Genomic DNA, 9,381 nt, shown 5'->3' on the forward strand with positions numbered 1-9,381 from the left:
GTGACTCATCCACATGGCTGACACCGACAAAGGTTCTACAATCTGAGGTACAGGATCTCAGGATAAATCCTGAGGGAATTTCACTGACCTTATCAGACCCAAAAGCTACAACTCTTGTTGCATAGGTTCTGCTTTACCTTGGTCTTAACCATTCAGTAGAGAAGTATGAAGATGAAATATAGGAAGTAAAGCCATGCTGTTATGTTGGGCTATAGGGGACTCAGGTCAACAATTTCTGACATTGCCAGTGAAGCGGAAGACCCAATACTATTATGGGCTCCTGGAATCTTATAGAATATTTTACTGTGTTTACACACCTATAATATTCAAATAACAGAACTTAATAAAAAAAGGGGATACAGATGAATGTCCATTTTGTATCTGTGTATTCAATAGTGGTTAGGATAGATATATAGTTGCATTCTCTTAATGAATAGAGTGATTTGTTCTAATAGTGTTTGTAAATAGGATATCATGTCCGCATCTTGTACAGCAATTAACCACTAGGAAGAATGTACGCAATGTGTGGATTATTGAAACTGTCCTACCAATTTGATTTGAAACTGTCTCATTACTATTTGTTTATCAATAAAATTATGGGAAAAACAAAACAAAAATTGCATTAACTTCTTCTCTCTTATTGATGCCTATTACTCTTACTTTTGTTCATCTTTGCATGATCTTGCAGCTGATGAGTTATTTTTTTCCTGCATCCCAGTCTGTTTTTTTTTTTTCTTTCTTTTTTTATTTTTGGCAGAACCGGGGATTGAACTCAGGTCCTTGCACTTGCCAAGGAAGTGCTTATTCCACTGAGCCATCTCCCCAGTCCCATCCCAGTCTTTTTTAAGAGATCTTTTCTTACCTTTCAGTGGCTGTGATAGTGTCTTGAAGATCTGAAACTCTATCTTCACTTTTATTCAAATGGATTTGTAAGCTCATGACTGAGATTTGATGTTCCTCTATATCTCTTTGACTCTGCTTCATGTGATCTGTTTCTTTAATATATTGCTTATTCAAGGATTTCAACAGTTTTTATTCTGTATTTTTATTAGTGTATTCTTTAGTAGTGGATATTAATTCTTTCATCTAGTTATCCATTCTTTTTTTAATTCAGAGATTTTTTTTTGTGATCTTATTTCCTCTATACCTTTCTGGAGTTGTTTCTTCAGATGCTATGAATTCAGAAATTTTGCTCACCAGAGGTTATTTTTGAGCTGCTTTCATCTCCACCTTTTTTGCAGTCATTTCTTTACTTCAGACTTTATAAATTCAGAGATTTCAGCTGTGTCATTCCCAGTTTCTTCTATGCTAGTGTCTTCTGCATTTGTTCTGGATAGGCTTAGGGCCTGAGATTATATTGTGCTCCTTCTCTTTGTCATTTTCTATAGCACTGTCCTCTGACTTGATTGCAGAGTTTGATGCTATCATAATTGTAGCCCCCATTGAAATTCTTACCCAAGCGAGATTATATGATAAAGGTAGTTATTTTTTGTATTTACAGAACTACAACTAGGAACACTAATAATGCATAGTGATATTTAGCACTTTACAAACTTGTGTAAATAGTTGGTTCCTCTTTTAGACAGTAAGAGCAAGGATTATGTGTGTATAGCTAAGCATATACTAAATTGGGAATTTGTATTTAAGTTAGTTCCCCTAAATGCTGTGTAATCCCCTCCTCTTGATGTACCTGGAGTCTTCCAGGCAGACTTGTTCACCCATTTGCCTATTGCCCCTTTTGTAGATCAAGAGTAAAAAAGAGAGGACACTCTCATAGGTCTGGGTCTAGCATAGTGTCTCAGCTTACCAGGTGTGGTTCTACTTATTGTAAACTTGTCCAGATGTGCCTGGCTCTGGTCTGGTTGCTGTGCTCAGCTTCATCCTGCCTCATCTCATAAATGTGAACCCACTCTGCCACTCTGTCAAGATGTTCAGCTGGACCAGCAGAGTGAGTCTGGTTCCTATCCTCTCTGCAGGGAGTTCTGCATTAAGATTCTACAGGATGCCTGGTCCAGGGCCTGTGGTCTGCCTGGGGATGGGTCTTGGGTGTGAGGAGCTGGTGGATGTTCCCAAACTCATGCTGGGACTTGGGTCTGACTGGGGAGTGATCTTGGGCACAACTAGCAGGTAGAAGTTCTCTCACACACAATGGGATTGGGGTCTAGCTGGAGAGGGTTCTTGGTCACAGCAAGAAGGTGAATGGGGCCCAAGCTCAGGCCCTGAGAAGGTGTGAGAGAGCTTCTGTGCTGTCCTGGAACAGATGGTCCAAGCCCATGCCCGACAGGTGATAGAGACCTTTCCCCACATTCTCTGGACCACCCCATCACCTCCAGAGACAGCCCAAGTTAGTCCTTTGAGTGAGAACGTCCACCATGCTCTTGAGAGCCCTCCAGACCCTTGAAAGTCCAGATCTTCTGACTGTGTGGGAGAACTTCTATGCTCTCCTGCCCCTCCCATACCCCTCCAGACCCAGCCCAGGCCTGGCATACAGCCCAGGGATGAAATTCTGCAGCTGAACTCACTGCAGTGAGATTAGGGTCAAAACCACACAGCTAATCCAGGAGCAGAACATCTTGCCAGAGGGGAACAGAAGGCTCACCTCCAAGGGCAGCAACAGGAAGGAGCTGAGCACAGTAGCCAGAGCCAAGCAGTGAACAAATGAATGAACTAGAACTTGGTATGGCAGTATCTGAACTTCAGTAGGTGCTAAGGTTACAATGGCACCGAAACTTTACACCAAAGGTCAGTGGACAGTGCTACACAAAATGACAAAGAGAAGGAGCAAAATGCAATCTCAGGTCCCGAGGTCACGCAAAACATGTGCAGAGGACACTAGCACAGCTGAAATGTCTGAATTCATAGGGTCTGAAGTAAAGAAATAACAGCAGAAAGGTAGGAATTAAGATCCAAATTAATCTCTGAAATGAAAAAATAAATTTCTGAATCAGGAGCTTCTGAAATAAAGAAACAAATGCAGAAACATATACAGGAAATCAGGTAAGAAATAAACTCTAAAGGAAAAGAATCAACAACAACTTCTCAAGAAGACACTGATAAAAATAGAAAAGATTAGAAAAGCGATGGATTCCTTGACTGAGCAATACAGGAAAGAAATAGACCGCATGAAACAGAGTCAAAGAAATATAGAGGAATTTAGAATCTCAATCACAGGCTGGCAAAACCGTTTGAGTCAGAGTGAAGATAGAGAGTTCCAGATCTTGAAGACGTTGTTGCAGCTAATGAAGAGATAAGAAAAGATCTCTTACAAAAACCTAGGAGGCAGGAAAATGTAATTCACCACCAGTAAAACAATGCAAAGATGAATAATGTGAGACTAAGAGGCATCAATGAGAAAGAAGGCATAAACACAAATGAAATAAAAATATGGGCAGAAGTAATAGCAAAAAACTTCCCTAATATGAGGAAGGAATCTGGAATTCAGGTAACCAAAATGTAGAGAACTACAAATAAGTTCAAAACAGCTAAAAATACACCGAGACATATAATAGTCAAAATACCAGAAATTGAGCTCAAGAATAATATAGTGAAAGATGCTAGAGAAAAGAAACACATCACATTTAAAGGAAAATTCATCAGAATAGAGGCCGACTTCTCTTCACAAACCATGAAGGCAAGAAGAGCATGGAGCAGAATACTTCAACTCCTCTATGAAAAAAAATTCCAGCCCAGACTACTATACCTTGAAAAACTCTCTTTCAAGTTTGATGGAGAAGTGAAATACTTCCATGACAAACAACTAAAGAATTTCATGATGACAAATCCAATCCTACACAGGCTACTGAAAGATGTTCTAGAGAGGGACTAAATTTATCAGAACTCCACGAATGAGATCAGAAGCAAGCAACTAAATAGGGCAAACAATTAAACAGGAGAAAAAGGAATAAACAACAACAGGTAAATAACATATCAATCGCAAGTCAATAGATCTCAATTATGACCAACAACGTAAATGGACTGAATTCACCAATTAAAAGAAATATACTGGCACAGTGAATTAGGAAACAAAATCCAACAATATGCTGTTTACAAGAAACAAACTAAACTCATAAAGAAATTCACAGCCTGAAAGTCAAATAATGGAAAACAATACTACACACATGAGCACCTCAGTAAAAAAGCAGGGGTAGCAATCCTATTCTCAGACGGTCTCAACGTCAAACCAAGAGCGATCAAGCAAAATAAAATAGGCCACTATATACTAGTTAGGGGAAAAATTCAAGAGGAAGAGGTAACACTCATAAATATGTATGCACCAAACACGGGAGCACCCAACTATATGAAGCAAATCTTAATGGACATGAAAAATCTAATATCCAATACCACAATCTTAACAGGAGAACTTAACACACCCTTATCTCAAAAAGATAGGTCTACCAGACAAAAAATAAGCAAAGAAGTAGCAGAAGTGAACCAGAGCTTGGAAAAATTGGACTGAGTGGACATATACAGAGTGTTCCACCCAATAACAGCTCAATATAAAATTTTCAGCTGCACATGGGTCATTTTCTAATATAGACCACATACTGGCCTATAGGTCATGCACAAGTATATGAAAGAAAACAGAAATTATCCAACGCATGTTATCTGACCACAGTGCAGTGAAACTTGAAGTAAGCGAGCCAAGAAACCAGAAAAACCTCCTAAAAACATGGAAATTCAACAACACCCTACTCAGCAAACAATGGGTAACAGATAAAATTAAACAAGAAATTCAACAGTATGTACAATTCAAAGAAAATTCAAACACAACTAATCCTAATATTTGGGATGTGATGAAAGAGTTCTTCACAGGGAAATTTATAGTTGTGAGCTCGCACATTAGCAAAACAGAATGGGAATGAATAAACAGTCTAAGTTGCACCTTCAGCATTTAGAAAAGGAAGAGCAAACCAAAATCAGAGCCTGAAAACGGGAAGAAATCATAAAAATTAGAGCAGAAAATAATTCAATTGAGATCAAGAAAACAGTTCAAAAATTAACGAATCAAAAAATTGTTTTTTTGAAATATTAATAAAATTAATAAGCCTTTGGATAATCTCCTCAAAAAGATGAGAGAAAAAAATCAAACACAAACAATAAGGAATAAAATTTGTGTAACTACCACAGACCTAATACAAATAGAGAACATTATCAATAGCTACTTTGAGAACCTTTACTCAAACAGAATAGAAGACACGGAATAAATAGACAGCTTCCTAGAAAAGTGTAAATTACCAAAACTGAACAAGAATATATGGCAACTCTCAATAAGAGAGTAACAGCCAATGAAATATGAACTGTAATGAAAAACTTACCGACAATGAAAAGTACAGGTCCTGACGGATTCACAGCTGAACTCTACAAGACATTTACAGAAGATGTAGTCCCTATACTCCTCAAACTCTTCAATGAAATTGAAAAGGAAGCAATCCTCTCAAAATCCTTCTGGAAAGCAAGTATAATACTGATACCAAAACCAGGGAAAGACGCAATTAAAAAAGAACTATAGGCTAATCTCCCTCATGAACATAGATGTAAAAATCCTCAATAAAATCTTAGCAAATAGAATACAGCAAGTCATAAAGAAGATTATACACCATGACAAGGTAGCATTTAACCCAGGGATGCAAGGATATTTCAATATATGCAAATCTATTAATGTAATAAACCAAAATTAAAAGAGGCAAATCTAAAACTGCATGATCCTCTCAATTCATGCTGAAAAGGCTTTTGACAAAGTCCAACACTCACTCATGCTCAGTCCTACAGAAAATTGAAATAGATGGCCTCTACTTCAATGTGATAAAAGTCATCTATGACAGTCCAATGGCTAACATAATTCTAAATTGAGAAAAGCTGAAATCTTTTACTCTCAGATCTGATACAAGACAAGGATGTCCTCTATCACCACTCTTATTCAATATAGTTCTGGAATCATTAGCTAGAGCTATTAGACAAGTAAGACAGAAGGAATAAATATAGGTAGAGAATAAGTTAAATTATCATTATTTGCAGGTGACATAATACTTTATTTGGAAGACACAAAAATACTCCACCAAGAAACTACTAGAATTGATACACAAATTAAGTAGCATATCAGGTTATGAAGCCAATATCCAAAAGTCAATAGCATTCCTCTACACAGATAAGAAACACACTGAGATGGAAACTAGAGAAACAATACCTTTTACAATAGCACTGCGGAAAAAGAAATACCTTGGAGTTCATCTAGCTAAAGAAGTCAAAGTCCTTCTCACGGAAAATTACAGTACTCTAAAAAAAGAGTTCGTACAGGATATCAGAAAATGGAAAGATATTCCCTGTTCTTAGAAAGGAAGAACCAACATTGTTAAGATGGCCATAGTCCCAAAATTCCTGTACCCATTTAATGCAATTTCTATCAAACTACCTGCAACATACCTCACAGACCTAGAGAAATCGTTCCTAAAATTTATTTGGATATTGAACAGACCTGAAAGCCAAAGGCAATGCTGGGCAACAAAGACAGGGCAGGAGGCATTACAATTCCTGACTTGAAATTATACTACAAGGCTACTGTGATAAAATCAGCATGGTATGATAAACGAACTAGACCTGAGGATCAATGGAGTAGATTAAAAGATGCAGAAACCTCTACAAACACACTCAGCCACCAGATCTTCGACAAAGGGGCCAACAAGCTTACTGGAAGAAAGATAGCCTCTTTAACAACTGGTGCTGGAAAAAACTGGCTCTCTACATGCTGAAAACTAAAACTTGACCCTGGTCTCTCACCACGAACTAAGCTAAAGTTAAAGTGGATTAAAGATCTAAACATTAAAAGAGAAATACTAAATTTCCTGGAAGTGTAAGTAGGAGGATCTGTTGAAGACATAAGGGTATGCAAAGAGTTCATGAACAAAAATCAAATTGCACGTATAACACTTGAAGGAATTAACAACTGGGACATGCTCTTGTTGAGAAGTTTTTGCATGTCAAAAGAAATTGCCAACAAATTCAACAGAGAATGCACAAACTTAGAAGAAAGCTTGACAAATGTGCACTCAGACAAAGGTCTGCTCTCTAAAATGTATAAATACCTAAAAAGATTAGGGCTTCAGAATTTAGACTCCCCGTCCAGAAATGAGCATCCGAGATGAATACACAATTTGCAGAGGATGAAATTAAAGAAGTGAATAAATACATGAAAAAATACTCAGCATCTGTGATGGCAAAAATAGTTGCCATCCGTGAAATGCAAATTAAAACAACATTGGGATGCCATCCCACTCCAAAAAGAATGGCTATCATAAAGAAATCACCCAACAACAAATGTTGGAGAGGCTGTGGGGAAAATGGAACATTTCTCCTCATTTGGTGGGAATGTAGACTGGTGCAATCATTATGGAAATCAGTGTGGAGACTCCTTAAAAACTAGGATTGGAAATCCCATTCAAACCAGCTATCCCCTTACTGTGAATTTTCCTGGAGGAACTCAAAACACAATATCATACTAATATATGTGTACCTATGTTTATAGCAGCACAATTTGTGATAGCCAGATCTTGGAAACAACCAAGATGCGTATCACCTGAGGAATGGATGAAAACGATGTGGTATTTTTATACAATAGAGTATTACTCAGCTATAAAGAATGATATATTAGAAGCCTTCATATTTAATTAGATGCCACTTGAAGATATATTCATAAGTGAAAAATAGCAGACCCACCTGTGGAAATATTGCATAGTCTCCCTAACATGAGAACTCAAAAGAAGAAAAACAAATAGAAAGTTACAACATAATTAAAAGGAAAGTGAGAATTTGATGATTAAACAATGGAAAGGGGGCAAGGAGAAAAGCTAACAGACATGACAGGGGCAAATACATACATTTATGCATACAAGATGGGTAAGGCAATGATCCTGAGAACTATCCGCATGTTGTTGAAACTTGAAGTTACTTGGTGGGATTCTCTCCCTGACTAACTATATATGCTGGTACATGTGAATTGAATGAGTGTGCCAAAGACAGCAATGTGTAATAGTTTGGTCATGCTAGGAATGCCTGTCACTCTAGTTTTCTAAATACCTACTGCTTGTTATGACATACCAATTATGGCAAGAATATATCTTAAGTAAATTTTTTTAAGGTGTTCCATTTTATGCCTAAAATGTTTAATAATCAGACAGATAGTGAGGTTAACCCCCCCTGCATATATTGTAGGGCAATAGTAAGCCTCTCTTCTGGAGGTTTAGCTACCTAAGTTTGTGGAACACAAATTAGAGGAAAAAGAAGCACTGCAAGGAAAGCCAACATTTTGGCCCTAGCCTTTCAAGGTCAGTGAGGTCTCAGGACATAGGAGATCCCGAAATGTAGCATCATGTAACTCAGTTATGCCCCATATTTTCTGATCAAGGAGATTATGGGGTCACAGAGGAATGTGATCAATGATGCAGTGTGTGTCTAAAGAGAGTCACATGGAGAGAAAACTTTCTCTCAGGCTTTCTCAGAGAGCAAATTGGCCAAGCAATGGCCTTGACTCATCCACAAGGCTGACACTGACAAAGGATCTACAGTGTATGGTACACGGTTTCGGGATAAGTCCTGAGGGGACTGGACTGACCGTGTCAGATACAAAAGTCACATTTTTTGTTATAGAGGTCTTGCTTTATCTTGGTCATAACCATCCAGCAGAAAATTGCAGAAATGAGGTATGAAATGTGAAGCCATGTTAATAGGCTGAGCTGTGAAAGATTCAAGTCATCAGATTCAGACATTGCCATTCCTGTGGATAACCCACTACTATTTTGGAGCACTGAAATATATTGGAATATTTTGCTGAATTCATGCACCTGAAATAATTTTTTTAAAAAAATTTATTGATAAACAGATAGCAATGAGACAGTTTCAAATCAAAAAGGAAGTACAGATTCAACAAATAACACACTGCATATATTTTTCTTAGTGGTTAATTGCTGTACAAGATGCGGACTTGAGATCCTATTTACAAACACCATTAGAACATGTCATTCTATTCATTAAGAGAATGCAACTCTATATCTATCTTAACCACTTTGAATACACAGATACAAATGGACATTCATCTGTATACCCCTTTTTTTTCTAAGTTCCATTATTGAACATTATAGGTGTGGGCACTCAGCAAAATATTCTAAAAGAGTCCAGTAGCCCATAATAGCATTAGGTCTTCTGTTTAACTGGCAATGACAGAAATTATTGACCTGAGTCCCCCACAGCTCAACATAACAGCATGGCATTACTTCCTATATTTCGTCTTCATCCTTTTCTACTGGATGGTTAAGACCAAGGTAAAGCAGGACCTGTGCAACAAGAGTTGTAGCTTTTGGGTCTGATAAGGTCAGTGAAATCCCCTCAGGA

The sequence above is a fragment of the Octodon degus genome, unplaced genomic scaffold, assembly GCF_000260255.1.
Source record: "Octodon degus isolate 3935 unplaced genomic scaffold, OctDeg1.0 scaffold00103, whole genome shotgun sequence".
Classification (NCBI taxonomy): Eukaryota; Metazoa; Chordata; class Mammalia; order Rodentia; family Octodontidae; genus Octodon; species Octodon degus.